This window comes from Ahaetulla prasina, chromosome 1 (assembly GCF_028640845.1).
Source record: "Ahaetulla prasina isolate Xishuangbanna chromosome 1, ASM2864084v1, whole genome shotgun sequence".
Taxonomy (NCBI): domain Eukaryota; kingdom Metazoa; phylum Chordata; class Lepidosauria; order Squamata; family Colubridae; genus Ahaetulla; species Ahaetulla prasina.
The window spans coordinates 67,745,621-67,763,767 of NC_080539.1; positions in this window are offsets into that span (position 1 = coordinate 67,745,621).

The following is an 18,147-nucleotide window of genomic DNA, read 5'->3' on the forward strand; positions in this document are numbered from 1 at the left end:
AACCAGCATAAAGAATCCAGTGACAAGAACTATACTACCGTGTTTTCCCGAAAATAAGACCCTGTCTTATATTTTTTTGAATCCTGAAATAAGTGCTTGGCCTTATTCCCATGCACTCAAAAGCTCAATTGGGCTTATTATCAGGGGTTAAGTCTTATTTTGGGGGAAACAGGGTGCTGCTGTTGCTGCTGCTACTAGGACTTCCTCCTTCTCTTCCTCCTGTTCCTGTTCCTTTTCCTCCTCCTCCTCCCCTTCTTCCCCCACCTCCCTTCTTCCTTCTTTGCAGTTCTAGCAATCACTATGTGCAAAAATGAGATATAATTATTTAGTAAAGTCAGTGTTCAATTGTTGCACCTTTTCTTCCTGCCTGCCCTATGCACCAGCTTGATGCACTCCCCTTTGGGTAAGAAAGTGGCTCCCTTCTGTCTCCTATTTCAGTTGTGGTTAAAAGTAGCATCAGGTTGTTTGTTCTAAGTGTGGAATGACTACCTCTCACACAAATGGGCTGCTAATGTAGTTTGTTTAAGGCTGCAGTACTTTCAAAACACATTTAAGGCAGCCCCTGGAAAGAAAAACTTGGAGTTGTCAAAGGAGGAGGTAATTAAGACATCCATTATTACAGCTCTATCCACTTTCTCTACAAAAATGCACCAGAAGAAGCTGATTAAGATACACCCAGAGTCATCTGCAGAAATAGTGGCAAGTGAAATTGCAGATAATGTACTTGCATCATTTGTGTTGTGGAACAATATGACACAAGTATACCATTTGTGTCACATCAATCAATGTTATGACAATGTCACTGGAGCTTTTGCCAGCTGTATCTAAATACCTCCTACAGGAATTATTTTGGATCTTTCAAAGGAAGTATATAATACTTACATAATAAGTTTTTCTCCAATCATGATGTCTACAATAACCATTAATTTGTTTGTTACTTATTTCTCTTTCTACATTTAGGTAACATTGGATAACCATTAAAAAAAGAGATAAGGATACATCAGAAAAACTCTCAATAAACTCTCCAAGCATTTCTTTTTTGAAAGCTTGTGGAATAATATAGAGCCATGAGGGGCTCCTTAAGCAATGGCCAGGAGTCTGAGATGATCTGAAAGAATCTAACCAATGATACAGAATATTACTGAATATTCCCTTCATGCAGAGGAAGAAGTAATCTGTTTCTGTATCCTCAGCAAATCTAAAATGATCCACCCATCTGAAAGACAATTATTTGCAGAAAAATAATCTTTATCTTCTATTCAAGTATGGTTGCAATGCTGTTTGAAGCATTGCTTCAAATCGAGTCTTCAAAGTGATCTGTTTTGAAGCAGTGCTTCAGTGTGAAAAAGCTTACTCTGCTTTGATGATCTGATTGGAAACATCAAAGGGGATCCAATTACTTTAATTGATCAGACGGGCAAATGACTCTTTATTTTTCTTGTGACTGATCCAATGCTCTGAACTAGGCCAACAATTAGTTTTGCCATTTCATTTTAAAGGGGTGTGATGACCAGATCTCCTCAAACTGAAGTTCTTTTTCAATTTGCACAGCCGACTAATTATAGTAATATCATCATCACCAGAAGACCCTTCCAGTAACAAATTAGAACATTTTGTGAATGTTTCATGGTAGAATGTTTGGGCTAGCTATATTAATCCTATTAAATATTCCTTGCATTTCAGTCTTGCCCAGTGCGATGTCTTATTGTTTTTCTCAACTTTAATACAAATCTTGATGTAATACATATAATGATATTGGATCCTATTCAGCTGTGTAAAAGGGGTTTGAATTAGTGCCATTTTTTTAAAAAAAAATACTACATATAGGAGCAAAAAACCTGAAAAAATTATGTATTAAATTTTTATGCCACTCAGAGTCACCTTATAGGGGATATTGACAGCATAAATATATAATACATAAATTTAAAAAGAAAGCAAAAAAGTACCTGTTGGATGTCTCAAATTCATACCAACTAGCATGCGGGTAATTACGAGACTGCCTGCTGTTACCTTATGCCTCCCACCGACCTGTACGCTCACACAGAGAGGGTCTTCTCAGCGTCCGCCAAACAATGTCAGCTGGCGGCCCCCAGGGGCAGGGCCTTCTCTGTTGGAGCTCCTACGCTCTGGAACGAACTTCCCCCTGGCCTACGCCAAGTGCCTGATCTTCGGACCTTTCGCTGTGAGCTAAAAACATACTTATTTATTCAAGCAGGACTGGCTTAATAGTTTTATTAATTTTAATTGGGGTTTTATTGTGTTAGGGTTTTTAAATTTTTAAATTTTTAAATTTTTAATGTCGGCCTTTTTCTAATATGCTTTGTTTTATATTTTTGTTTTAATTGTATATATATTGAGCTTTTTATCTTTGGCTGTACACCGCCCTGAGTCCTTCGGGAAAAGGGCGGTATAAAAATCTAATAATAAATAAAATGCAAATTTAGTAAGTATTAGGGAGTGATATATATACAGAAACACAGACATATACATACATGCACATAAAACACACATATTAGGATTATATAAACATATAATGAAATTTGGGTAACAAGATATGGTAGGCACAGCAGGTAGGCAAAAATATTACAATGTCTGTAAGTACACACACATACACACAATTACACAGAACATGCATTGCAGAAAATTGCATCTCATTCTCTAAATAGTATGATATTTTTAAAATATTCACTTAGAAACTGGATGAAATGACTAACATACAAATATGTATAGGTCTGTTACAACTAGATTTTCATTTAGCCCCACATCTCTAGTCCCACCATCTCCTTTTCTCTGTTCCAATTATACCTGGCGGTGTCCTTGTTCCTTGTTTCAGTTTCTTAGAAGCAGGAATTCTGTTAAAAACTAGACATTCTAAACTATAAAAGAAGTTTATTTTTCTTTGGAATCATGGCAACTGTATATAAAAATCCTCCTTCACTAATTTGTAAACTAGTGGCTTCGCTGGTAAGAAATGGGATAGCTGCCCTTTAATTAGCAAAATTAATGCTTAGGCTGAAATCTTATGTCATGTTAACTTTATAAATTTTAAAAATAATCACAGGTCACTCAGCTTGACTGAGATTTTTAAATGGGTCAAACATCTCCCTATCTATACAGAAGCAGTTCCATTAACTACTCCAAATAATTGCTCAGTTCGGGCTACATACAGACCATGCCCCAAGCAATTTCCATAGAAATTACATAGAACTTCACATAGTTGTGAAGACTACAAAGGGGAATTATTCTTGCATAATGCCTGATCTTCTACCAGTTCTCTTTCATCTTGCAGGATTTTAGTTAAGACTCAATAATATCAGGAAGTCCATGGGAAAGGTTCAAAAAGATCAAGGTGGTTCTTTTTATGTGTTTCATGTGAGGTTGCCACTTTGATTTTTTAAATACTTCTTTCCCACATGCCACTCACTGCTATAGACACTGGTCTTCAAGAGATATCTTGAAGCTATCAAGACCATCATTCCAGACATTCTTCTAACTAAGCTAAACCAGCTACAGGTACCGGAACAGACTTGTAAGTGGATCACAAGCTTCCTAACAAACAGGAAGCAGCAGGTGAAGCTAAGCAAGATCACATCAAATACCTGTACAATTAGCACAGGGGCCCCCCAAGGCTGTGTGCTCTCCCCACTTCTCTTCTCTCTGTATACCAATGACTGCATCTCCAATGATCCATTTGTTAAGCTACTGAAGTTCGCAGATGACACAACAGTGATTGGTCTCATTCGAGACAATGACGAATCCGCATATAGACGAGAGGTCGAACGACTAGCCTTGTGGTGCAACCAAAACAATCTGGAACTGAACACACTCAAAACCGTAGAAATGGTGGTAGACTTTAGGAAAAACCCTTCCATACTTCCACCTCTCACAATACTTGACAACACAGTATCAACAGTAGAAACCTTCAAATTTCTGGGTTCTATCATATCGCAAGATCTCAAATGGACAGCTAACATCAAAAACATCATTAAAAAAGGACAACAAAGAATGTTCTTTCTGCGCCAACTCAGTAAGCTCAAACTGCCCAAGGAGCTGCTGATCCAGTTCTACAGAGGAATTATTGAGTCTGTCATTTGCACCTCTATAACTGTCTGGTTCGGTTCTGCAACCCAACAAGAAAAACACAGACTTCAGAGGATAATTAGAACTGCAGAAAAAATAATTGCTACCAACTTGCCTTCCATTGAGGACCTGTATACTGCACGAATCAAGAAGAGAGCCGTGAAAATATTTGCAGATCCCTCACATCCTGGACATAAACTGTTTCAACTCCTACCCTCAAAACGACGCTATAGAGCACTGCACACCAGAACAACTAGACACAAGAACAGTTTTTTCCCGAAGGCCATCACTCTGCTAAACAAATAATTCCCTCAACACTGTCAGACTATTTACTGAATCTGCACTACTATTAATCCCATCACCAATAGTTCCCATCACCAATCTCTTTCCACTTATGACTGTATGACTATAACTTGTTGCTGGCAATCCTTATGATTTATATTGATATATTGATCATCAATTGGGTTGTAAATGTTGTACCTTGATGAACGTATCTTTTCTTTTATGTGCACTGGGAGCATATGCACCAAGACAAATTCCTTGTGTGTCCAATCACACTTGGCCAATAAAATTCTATTCTATTCTATTCTATTCTATTCTATTCTATATTATACCTGTTGCCTTTGTTTCCAAATACAATTGACCCAGTCAAATGATTCTCCAAGATAAACATCTTTTGATGTTGGCACTATGTAATCATCAACCTCCTGGTCAAATGGGAAGTAATACCACGGTAGTGAATGGGAAACTCTCACTTTCTGATGCTTTATACTGGTAGTTCTCAACTTACAACTGTAAGAGAGACTGCAATTATGGTCATAAATTATTGCAGTCATAAGTCAAGGCACTATATGACAAAATCTGAAATCATGACCATTAAAGTTTTTTAAAGCAAATGCAGCCCTGTTTAAGAAAAGTGGTGGTCCTGTTTTTCAGAGCTGCTCTAAGATTTCATGCTTGCTTGGATTCTAGGAAAAAAAATCACCTTTAACTTTCCCTTTTGTGTGTTGATACAGATTTGTTTTGCTGTAAGGAATCTCTGGCGATATTTAGAGCTGAAAACTAAGCCCCTCTAATGCCAGTGCTGTTTGTATGGGACACGCCCTGCTGTTGACTCACATAAACTTTGTATTTATGGATGAATGAATAAATAAATAAAATATTTTCCTTCTATAAAGTATACAAGCATAGAACAATAACAAAGAAATGAAATAGAAATTCCCTTCTCGTTAAGAGTTCCAATGCTCACTGTCACCATTTTTTGCAATACATGCAGAAAGTAGCATATAGAAGAATTTATTTTTCAACTTTAGATCTATCTTTTTGCATCCCTTATAATTGCTCTACCCATTGTCATGTCCTTTAGCATGCACTGAAGATTCCTCATCTGGTATTACTGACTTCTGTCTGTTATAAACATTTGCTGAAGAATAAGAAAATCTCATCTCGAGTGTCACACATTTCTCTCATATAAAACCCAATCAGGGGCAGTATACTGTTCATAAAAGCTAAATGGGCATCAGCTTTCCTTGAAATGAGAACACAAACCAATAAAACTACCTATATACTTCAGATTTATAGGTGTGTTTGTGCAAAAGGGAAATGGCTAAGTCAGATGCAATGTGCATAGTAATTCACTAGCTATCTATGCCCCAGTAATTTTTCCATGCATAAAAAAGGTTATCAGTACTGCTTTTTGGGGAAAAAGGCCTGACTTTGGAGAAATTAGCATAAATAGAGACAGAACATTGAAGGAGAAAGTTTCCTGTGAGCTGGGCAAATAGATACTTTGTGTTTTGCAGAGGACCTTGTGGTCCAAAAACAGCTGGATACAAGATCTAGACTTCTGATAATTCTCTCTGGAATAAGGAGAGATCTTGAGATCAGTCTCCTGTGTTCCAAACAGCTGGTGTTGTTTTTTTTTAATAAGTCAGCAATAGAAACTGATGTTTTTGTAGTCATTTTTAACCAGCTGGGAATCATCTGTTAATGTAGCCTTTTTTAAGGATTCAAAGTTCAACCTAATCTCATCCTTTTAATCACCTTGTAGTTCAATTTTCTTTTTATCTCTTTCAGATTGAAAACCCTTCAGAATGTGCAGTCTCTTATTTGCTGGGGGCGTGGAAATCCCTCTTTAATCCATTTGAAAAGAAAGAAAAGTATGCATTTCCAGCTTTGTAAGATTTTATTTTTGTAATATATAGCAGAAGGATTAGTACAGTGTTGTTTTAGTTTTTAAATACTAAAAATTGGGATGAAGTTGATTTAAAGAAAGATGTGGAAATTAACTAAAAATATCCTCTCCTGCCGAGAATGAGCTTCTGTGTTTATAAGTTGATGATAAGAAGGCTTTGAAGGCTAACCGTTAGAAAGTACTGGCTGACTACTTTAAAAGAAATGTATGATCTGTAGACTCAAGATCTGTGTGCTACTTAATCTCATACTGCAACCAAAAATATTGAAGAAAATCAAGGTTATTTCAACAAAATGGAAAAGGATATTATAAAGGACCCTAAAATTACAAGTTACAAAAAAAGAGATAGAAATATTGGACTTACAAATGCAGTCAAAAGACTATTTAAAAAACAACAGAGATAGACAAATAAGATATTAAAGAATAATGTGGATTTTTTATTTAAAATTGAAATATGAGAGATTTGCTGAAGGGACTACACTGAAATTAATAGACTTTGATAAAGAAGACAAGGACTTTGAGAGAGCAAAGCCATAGTTGTGCAGTGTTTAGAATCCAGTATTGCAGTCTAACTCTGTCCACCACAGGGGTCCAATCCTGACCGGCTCAAGATTGACTCTGCATTCCATCCTCCTGAGGTCAGTAAAAGAAGGACCCATATTGTTGGGGGCAATATGCTGACTTTGTAAACTGCTTAGAGAAGGCTATAAAGCACTATGAAGCGGTATATAAGTCTAAGTGCTAGCATAAAGATAACAGATGTTACAACCCGATGAATGAAATTTAAAGAATGGGGCTATCTGGTAGCTTCTGCCCTTTGTGCTTGTGGCGACATGAAGACAATAACACACATGTATTCCTTCCCTTTGTGTCCCGATCAGTGTATACTTGAGAACCAAGTTGGCAGAAAAACAGAACACAATTAATGCTGCTAGTTTCTGTGCCAAAATCTGTTTAATTTGTGCATATTTTAATCTTGTATTAAAATATCTTTATATTTTAAATGTTATGTCATATAATATGTCTTATTTTAACTGACTGACAAAAATAAATAGAACTTTTGGTTTATAAATAAGAGTTTATTATAATAATGGGCTGCTATCTCTGGTGATGTTTACAGCTATTTTTATTGGATAGTTTTTGTTTTGGAATTGTTTATTGCGTGAAATGGATTGGTTTGAAATATGCATGCTGGTACTTTTGATATATCAAAGTGGGATTATCTCTTGTAATATTTAGTACTTTTAAAAATTGTTTTGCAGTGATGAATAGTTAATTTGGATTAGACTTTGTTTATTATTATGTGGCATTAGAGGATTAGTTTTCAAATAGAAGTGGCAACATATATTTGGTTGTTTGGTATTTTTGTTAACTTTTATTGAATATTTGCTAATTAATAAGGCAAGTTGAGAATTTAGAGATGAGTTTATAGAAAATGGGGTGAGGTACAGAGTGAAGATCATTTGGTTGTGTTTTGAGAGACAGTGATAAGTTATTAATGTTGATTATACTTTCTGGCGACAAAAACGAAAAGTTTCTTTTTATTATATTTTCTCTCTTTTTTTTGGTGGTTCTCACTCCCTTAATATTTTTCTTTTTTGTTTAATGTATAAATTTGTAGTAGGTTTTTGACCTCTTTTTATCTGTTTAATATAACCCTTGATAAAAGTATTGGGGGGGGGGAGAGAGAGAGAACATTTCAGGTCACTAACTAGAACTGACCCAACAGATACGATCTGTCTGTGGATGAATGATTCTTTCTATTAAAACATCTCTCCTGGGCTTCTTTTTTGAATGTATGTTTGAAGAAAAAACAATTGTGGTTTCCGCATTCTGCCTTGCAAAACTCTTTAGACCTGGAAAAAGGTGGAAAGAAACAGGGTAAAGATTATGGTTTAAATTTAGAATATGTGCAGCTGACTTTGCTTCATTATCTGCTGTCAATAATTAATACAATGGACTCATCTCTCATAACAAGTAACAGGATTTAAGGGACAAGTATTAAAGCAAAGTCTTTTTAGAATCCTGGTGACAGAGGATGTGTACAATTGATCTTATTACACCGAAATTTCAGAACACTCAGGGACAGAAATGAATTAAGGGTCCTGGAGACCAATGGAAATATATCAGGCTTTTGTAAGACTAAAAAGAGGGTAAGGAAAGAAAGGACATCTCAGACACGTGATACAGCCTCTAATGTAAGTGATTTTCCCTTTTCTTTCCAGGTTTAATGCACTTCTGTTTGAATTTTAATTTTTTAAAACATAGAAATTGGTTATGTGTTTATGCATATGTATATGTCTGTTTGTACTCTCCTCTCTCTCTCTCTCTCTCTCTCTCTCTCTCTCTCTCTCTCTCTCTCTCTCTCTCTCACTCACTCACTCACACACACACACACACACAGAGTCATACAATATGCAGCACACAAAACCATCACACAGGGGAAGGCTGCACTAAAAGCACAATAAATTCTAACAGTCTTGCATTTTTAAAAATGAAGAATGCGTTTCCAATGCAAAGCAATGCAATTCTGAAGACAAGTAAAGGTTTTCAACCAACTCCCATTTCATTCTTCTCCTAAAGAAAAATAATATGAGCAAAATCATTTCACAGTCTGCTTTTTCCAGCCGACAAGGGCATTCTGACAAAATGAAACACTTCATAATGTTCATATATAGGAAATCCCTTTGCTTGATAAATTAGCACCTTATCAAGAAGCCCACCATAAGAAACTGAACTTTTAAAATGTGTGAGGAAATTTGAAACTATAAGGGACTAAGTATAAATATCAACACTTACCATTTAAACTACTCTTGTCCTATGCTCATGCTATCATGAGACAATGGGGCAATATGAAGAACATCTTCGTATCAGTTTCTTAAAGGTAAAGGTAAAGGTTCCCCTCGCACATATGTGCTAGTCATTGCCGACTCTAGGGGGCGGTGCTCATCTCATTTTCAAAGCTGAAGAGCCAGTGCTGTCCGAAGACGTCTCCGTGGTCATGTGGCTGGCATGACTCAACGCCAAAGGCGCACGGAACGCTGTTACCTTCCCACCAAAGGTGGTCCCTAATTTTTCTACTTGCATTTTTACGTGCTTTCGAAACTGCTAGGTTGGTAGAAGCTGAGACAAGTAACGGGAGCTCACCCCATTACACAGCAGCACTAGGGATTCAAACTGCCGAACTGCCGACTTTCGATCGACAAGCTCAACGTCCTAACCCCTGAGCCACTGTTTCTTAGGCAATAGCAAAAGCAATAGTGTTTAGACTTATATACCGCTTCATAGTGCTTTACAGCCCTCTCTAAGTAGTTTATAGAGAGAACAGATTGCCCCTCAAAAACCTGGGTCTTCATTTTACCCACCTTGGAAGGATTGGAAGTCTGAGTCAATCTTGAGCCAGTGAGAATTGAAGTGCTGGCAGTTGGCAGAATTAGCCTGCAATACTGCATTCTAACCATTGCGCCACCCTGGCTCTTGTTACTTGGTTAACAATTTAATAATATAGAATAGAATAGAATAGAATAGAATTTTATTGGCCAAGTGTGATTGGACACACCAGGAATTTGTCTTGGTGCATATGCTCTCAGTGTACATAAAAGAAAAGAAAAGATACGTTCATCAAGGTACAACATTTACAACACAATTGATGGTCAATATATCAATATAAATCATAAGGATTGCCAGCAACAAGTTATAGACATACAGTCATAAGTGGAAAGAGATTGGTGATGGGAACTATGAAACGATTAATAGTAGTGCAGATTCAGTAAATATTTATATATCTGTAATAAAGAAAAATCCTATGGTTTTGAGCTTTTTGACACTAAAGGCTCATTTTTAATGTAAACCTCATCATGAAATCTATTTTAATATTTATTCTCTTATAAATTGCAAACTGTAAAATCGTTTATATCTAACAATTTTCTATATCAAATTTCCATGGATGTTAAATTTCCCACCTAGGCACCCCTCACAAGACATTTTTATATTCTCTTCTCAAAAGAATTAGCTTTTTTGTTTTTGGTCACTTCAGTACTATGGATGTAACCCCTTTTAAGTCATTTTATGACCCATGGCCTAAATGTCAATCAATTGCTTAAATTACAGTAAATAGGTGGACTCTTTTGTCTTTAGATTGAACTGTTCTTGTGAACTAATATGAATCCTAATGCTGATCATGGGGATGCTGTCTGTAAAGATCTATAAGAAATCAGACATGGTACAGTTATAAATATTTTACCTTCCATTTAGTTGATCTCAGCAGATAAGAAGAAATGAGGATATTGATGTGGAAAAGCTGAATATAATTGAGCTTTTGTGCTTTTCATGGTTGCAGCTTTGTTTTCAAAGTCACTGTGCAAAAAAAAACAAAGAAAGTGTAATATGTATGTCTCTATGCATATTTAAATGCATTTATGTTCCTTATGTGCATATATCTATTTCTTTAGTGTGTGTGTGTGTGTTTGTGTGTAAAGGTTGGCCGACAGAAAGGTAAACTATTTAAGAATAGCATTTGCCATATTATTCCTTTGTTTTGATTGACATCACTATGTACGTATGAGAGACCTGATGGATGATATGCTGGAAACAACTGATTTTTAAAGTAGCTCTAAAGTAGCAACCTGCAGGCAGAACCACCTGTTTCCTGAGGCATAAACTTCAAACTGGTGTGATCAGAGCATGTACAAGTTTTCTCAATAAACAAATAAATAAATAAATGTTCTTGGGAACAAATGTTTTTTTTTACATCACTGCAAGCTTTTGGGCTGAATGCTAATTAAATAAATACCATACATATGTGTATGTAGATCTGTGTTTGTGTGTATGTATGTGTATATATCCATCTATCCATCTATCCATCCATCCATCCATCCCCCCTGGTCCCCCCCATCCTCACTTGTAATTATTTTTAAGGCTTTCAATTCAAGTGGATGTTTGATTAGCCCAGAAGTTCTGTATGTACATTCAATTCACATTGCCAGCACAATGTTTGAATATTACTTGCAGGTTAAATATTCCTAGAAAATGGCTTCTCAAATTAGACGACCTGAACAAAACTTAATTAGAACCTGAAGCGATGAGCAGCCAAATTCTCATTTTCAGCAGTAACGGCTTCCCAAAATTTGGACTAATATGTAAAGCTCAAGTACAAAACAACACATGTATAAGCAGGAAGGCTTTTAGTCTTTCTAGCTACAGTTGTTTGTGTTGCTTAGTTGCCTCTTTAAATAAATTCCAAACTCCAAAAGCAGCTTTTCAGATGAAGTCTGCTTGGAACATATGCAGAAAGGCAATGTTCATGCAAGAACACCATGTGTCACAGGCCTGAGTTGAATGGCCCTATTGCTATCTGCTCTAGAATGAATTTAGAGACCGTTTGACTCAACCCAATACAGACTGTTGCATACACACATATATCTTGCTGCACATCCATACAAATAATTATGCATGTAAAAAACAAGCACCTCCCCTAACAAGATCAGAGGATCTCAATTCTATGTAATAAGCAGTATCTTAGATGGCCTTTTAGAATATTATATGAATTAGAGTTTTATCAGAGGATGGTTGCCATGGCAGCTAAAGGCAATTGCCATGTTCAGAGGAGTTTATTATGGATTAGTAGATGAGATCAAAAAGAGCCTAATTACCTGCATCCCGCCCTGTTCATTAGCAACTACAATAAACTAATGGACTTGTGGCCATGGATGCTTTTTTTTTTTTTTGAACTAGCATTTCCTAAAACCTTATATCTGTCTTCTATAATTTTATGCCTGATGGTGATTTACTACATTTCCTTTTGGTATATACTCATCTACATGTTCTTTCCCATGGCTTTAGGATACGTCAGAAATATGTCAGGAAAATTGCTGTAGCCAACAGCAAAAGTCGCTCATCTGTGTGTGTGTGGGGGGGGATGCTTGTATTATTGCATAACTCAAAGTTGTATTATCAGGAATCACCCTACTACTTTCCATCCAAAGTCATTTAAGCTACCTTGAGGCCAGTTTTCATTACAATGAAACGTAGCAGCTTTGAAAATGCCATTCAGTCAAGGACATGTCAGTAAAAAGAAGCAGGGATTTGATTGCAATGTTATGGCTACCATCTAGATATTTTTTTAACCCTTATCAAGACCACTGATGCTCTTGCACTAGATAAGATTGTCACCTTGTGCTCTCTGTAGGTGCTCATTTTTTTTTCTGTACCCAAATCTTGTTTTCCATGTTTGTTTATAGCTTCTCTAATTATGAAAATTAGCCTGGTTAATTCCTTTGGCTCAAGTTGAGTGAAAATGTTGTTCAGTTTGTCTATTTAAAAGAATCTTTACCTTTACCAGAATGCTTTCAAGTTTTTTAATAGTAATTTTATTAAACATTATTTTAATTAATATTAAAATTTACATTTGCAACAATAAAAACCTATTGCAAACCAAAAAAAGAAAAGAAAAAGAAGAAACAAATTGCAGAAAAAAGAAAATATATTAAGAAATGACATTTTTTCTCCATCACAACAGATATAAATAATTTTAGTAATTTATTACATTCTCTTAAAATACAACAAATGATCTCTTCTTCCGATATCCCATCTCTTATCTATATGCAAATCTGATGAACTAATAACAATATTATCAACAAACGTAACTGCAAATATTGTCATTGGGTCATATCCAATAGATGATATTTGTCTCTTAGCATAGTATATGTCCGTGATGGCACACCTATGGCACGTGTGCCACAGGTGGCACGCGGACCCATATTTGTGGGCATGCTAGCATTGCCTTAGCTCAATTTCAGCTGATTTTTGGGCCTTCCGGGCCCACCGGAAGTCAGGAAATGGGCTTTTTCTGGCCTCTGGAGGGCCTCTGGGGGTGGGAAGGCTGTGTTCACCCTCCCCAGCCTCCAAGAAAGCCTCTGGAGCCTGAGGAGAGACAAAAATGGGCCTTCCGGTCCCACCATGCCATCCTGTGCCAAAAGCGGGAGAATCACAGGAGGGGCGCGCGCGCATGCATGGGAGGAAGTGCACTGAATTATGGGTATGGCCATGCATGCACGCCAAACCCCCCCGTGCTCCCCCCACTTTTGGCATGTAACAGTAAAAAGGTTAGCCATCACTGGTATATGTTAAAAATTTATCCTCATCATGTATCAGTTGGTCCAAAGTCAATATCCCTGTTTCTATTCAATTTTTCCATATCAGCATTTTCCCACTTCAATTTTTAAAGTTGGGTTACCCCATAAAGTAAAAAATAGTTGCTGCTCAATATGTTTCATTCCTGTTCTGTTCCCCCACCTCAGTCCGGGAGGCACGAGAAATGACTCAATTAGCTGGCAATTTAGTCCACGGCAGCTATCAGCTCTGGCAGCAAACCAGCGAGCGTCTGCCAAGGTTTTCTGTTATCTTTCTTTATGCCAGCGTGTCAACCAGGAAGTCAGGAACAAACAGCATTTCAGCTCAAGTTTTCTCCAGGCAGTTTGATTTGTTTGTCACGAAGTAGTATAGCAGCCCCTCCTGCTTTTATACCCTGTGGGGTGTGGCTCCGTGACTCAGCACTTTCTAGGCCCACCCCTGCTTCTGTTGTTCCCACCTCTCTTGTCTACGAAACCTGGGATCTAACCAGGACTGATTGTCCTCATCTGGGTCTGGGAGCATTGCCTGGGCAGGGGGAGATACAGGAGACAGAGGCCTCGTTACTTCCTCCACCTGGCCTGCCTCTGGCTCCTGGAGCTGAGCCAGAGAGGCTGGCCTTGCAGAAGGGAGCCCTAAGGCCCTTCCCCCTCCTCTCTGAGTCACACTCTGGGAGGGGGCAAGGCCCGGTGGGGGGGGGGGTCTGGAGCTACAACAATTCCTTTTTTATAAAACATAACAAATGGTATTTCTTATATATGTACAGAATCATAGTATTGAGTGCAAACTTGGTGGTCATCTTACCCAAACTTCTGCTCAGCGCAAGATCTAGTGAAGAAGAATTGACCACCTTATATGGAAGCCTGTGCTGCTGGTTGATACTCAGTCACACCATTCCTCCCTTTTGATTACTTTGCCTTTTTAAAGTATTTATTGAGCATGCAAAAGTAAATGAAGAAAATTAAACTTAAAAGCAAAACAGTAATATACCATATGTAGGTATAAACACACACAAACACACAAAAATTGCCCTAGATATATTCCAGACTCATTAAATAATTAACTTATTAACATATCCATCCTTTTATATAGTGATAGAATAGAAAAACTGGGAAATCATATAAATTGGTGTACTAGTCCAATTTTTAATTGTCCCCCCAAGGCCAGGTGGTTAAAAACTTGTCCTGAAGACTCTCCTATAGCTAATGGAAAATACATGACAAAGACACAGGAGATGGGTGCTAGATTTCCAGAAGCACAGAGAGAAACCTGCCCCACTGTATATTGAGGGGGCTGTGTGGAGATCTGTCAAGATCTCATCTGGAAAAACAACACATCCCTGGTGGTTAGTAAGGCTCAACAGAGACTTCATTTCTTTAGAGTCCTGCAGAAAAATCAGGTAGAACAATGGCTGATGACTTCTTTCTATTGGTCCACGTTAGAAAGTATCCTCACATACTGGTATGCTGGTTTAACAGCTGTGGACAGGAAGGCACTACAGAGAATGATCAATTCAGCACAAGAAACCATTGGTTGCCCTCTAACACCACTGGATGACATCACCAGGTCTCGCTGTTTCAGCACAGTAAGGAAGATACTTAGGAATGATTCACACCCTGGCCAATGTATCTTTTCACTTTTATCATCAGGCAGAAGACATCCAAGTATAGCCAGCCAGACAAACAGGTTTAAAAGCAGCTTCTACCCATGGGCTGTCAGACTCCTAAATACAACCACAATCACTCCACATGCATATGGAAATGTATGACTAATTCCCCCCACCCCAATTACTTGTATAAGGATTATTTTCTATGTTATTATGTTGTCTTGTATTTTCTGTTATGGATTGCACCAGTAGAGGCTGTTCTGACCTAGGCTTCCTGAGTCATTAAAACACACGAGTAGTCCCAAAAACCTCTTTTATTGCAACAGCTGTGAATTATGTTCATTCACAGCTGAGTCCCAATTAGTTATAAAGAGTCCTTCTGGGGAAGTCCTTTGGGATAATCACCCACCTTTATCTCCCTTGACATATTGCCAAAGACCTAATTGGCAAAGCCACATGGAGTCCAGAATCAAACAGAGCTTCAGGCTTTAAGCTGAACCGAATGAACAAACGTCGCTTCCTGCAAAGGCCCACGTGCCTTTGCTTCTCTTTTAAGTCTTATGGTAGGGGCCAGTCATCTCCCAGCTCTACTCCTGAGTCATCCCTTTTGTTTAAGCTGTTCTTGCCTTCTGGCAGCTCTGCTCGTGCACGCACTGGGAACAGGCTTCCCTTGTTTCTCTGCTTCGCTGAGGTCTGACTCTAGAGGCTCCGGAGGCAGCATGTACCTTCCAGATGGCCCTTTCTCTGCCTCCGATGCAGAGCCCTTGTCTGAGCCTTCCCTAGACTCCAGGACTGGCCCATGTTCCTCCCCAGCCTCCTCACTATTCATCTCTGCTGCCAGCTTCGCAGGGTGCTGGAGGACCACAACAGAAGCTAAACCAATTTTATTGTATACATGATGTACAATGACAGTAAAGGCTATAATGATGACGATGATATTTCAACTCAGCTCTAGCTATCTTTTAGCAATATACCATCAATTGGTTCCATTTCTGTTGTCCTTTGGTTAGTCTCAGAACTGTTGGTATTTGAGTAAAATGTATTGCTTTCTTTTTTAATTAAGTACTGTACACCTCCCAGAGTCAGTCTGTTGTCAGATGGGTGGCTATATAATAAATAAATGATTATGAAATCATTTCCATATAGAAGGGAGTTACTGTAGCACATGAACACATATTGTGATTCATTTTCATCATGTGACTGTATTACATGATTAGTTCCTCTCCTCTAAGTGAAAACTGCCAACTTCTTTGCAAAAAGCTTTATAGATGTCCAAAATATCTGAAAGAATTTATGTTGATTAAGTTGTAATTCTAAATCTGTAGAGATGCGACATTGAAATGCCAGAAATGTGTTTACTGAACATTCCAGTCCTTTATCCTATGACTCTCAATATTTTTGAAAATTTATCATATTCCAACACCAGTCATAAATAGCTTTTATAGGATTTTTATGTTGTAAAAATATGTTAAATTCTCTGTTGCTAGATAGAGTGGATTTTGAAGCACTTAGAACTACCGGCCCATATCTAAACATCCAAACGTGCTTAAATTGATAATATTGTCACTCTGAACATCTTGGCAAGTAATGGCAGCTCCTCACATAAGAAGAAGATCTCTATCTGATCCTATTAACTAATTTAATTTTTTTTCCAGGCTCTCCATTAATAGGATGACATTTGGATTGCTTCCTAGCACCGATTTAGCATGATCATAAGAATTAAATTGGAATTGGTATGCTACCCTGTTTCCCCAAAAATAAGACATCCCCTGATAATAAGCCCAATTGGACTTTTGAGTGCATGGCAATAAGGCCAAGCACTTATTTCAGGATTCAAAAAAATATAAGATAGGGTCTTATGTTCAGGGAAACACAGTATTGCATGCTCCACTTCCCTAGGCAATAATGTTGGAGTCGGAATTTCAGATTTCTAAAACAGTAGGGTCCAACATCTTCCGATTTATAAGATATGCCAAATATGTTGATTCCAAAAATGAAAACAAGTTCTTAAGGTGTAATCTGAGAAAGAAGATATGCCTTACTGTACTGTAGAAATTTGGAAAGGAAAGGTATTGTTTATATCAACTGAAGCTTTTCCAAGTGAAAAATGAATGGGAGAATTTCTTTCGTTAAACTTATTTATTTTATTTTATCAACAAAAATAAAATACAAAACAGAAAAATGAATAATCAACACTAACAACAAAAAGAAAAATATATTTAGAAAGAAAGAAAGAAAGAAAGAAAGAAAGAAAGAAAGAAAGGAGGAAGGAAGGAAGGAAGGAAGGAAGGAAGGAAGGAAGGAAGGAAGGAAGGAAGGAAGGAAGGAAGGAAAGAAAGAAAGAATCCCAAATGTCAAATAGATCTAACATTAAACATATAAAATCCACTTTGGCTGATGCTGCAAAATAGATTTAAAAAACCTAATATGTTATTTTTCCCTTACATAATAGGTCTACAAATAGTTATACACTTTTCCGTCTATATTTAGCAAAAAATGCTATATTAAATATACAAAGATACAAAGATATGGAAATCTTTCTGTCTAATAATCAAATCGACCCAACGTCTAATCACAATATATATGTGAAAGAAAAAAAAACCCAGTCAACAGGTTAACCCCCAGTCAACATTACATTAACCTTCAAATCCCTTGATTAACTATCTGTCATTGTATTTAACATGTAGAAAACCCACAAACAGCTTCAAGCCTCTTATAAAGTTGTCTAATTCACAAATGGGAGAATTTCTTACTAAGTTCTACTAAATTTCTGAAAATACATTTTAGGCATATATACATAAAGGAATGCTAAGAGAAGTGTGCATGTGAGTGAGTATGTCTGTTTGCGTCTCTGTGTAAGAAGGCCAAGATGTTTACATATCCATTGTTGCCTATAAATACTCATTTAGAAATGTTGCCTGTTTCCACAGTAAAATCATCATAGTGAAGGCAGCTTTGGGAATACATGCAAGTCAGCCAATGTCTGAACATTAGATACTTTTCTACTCTGAATCTAGCCACTTCACCAGAAGGACCTGTTGCATTGGTCACACTGCAAGCTCTGCCCCTTCTCATGTGAATGTCATCATGAATACAAAAAGCTGAACCTTGTACTGCTTTGCGCACTGCTTGTTTTGTT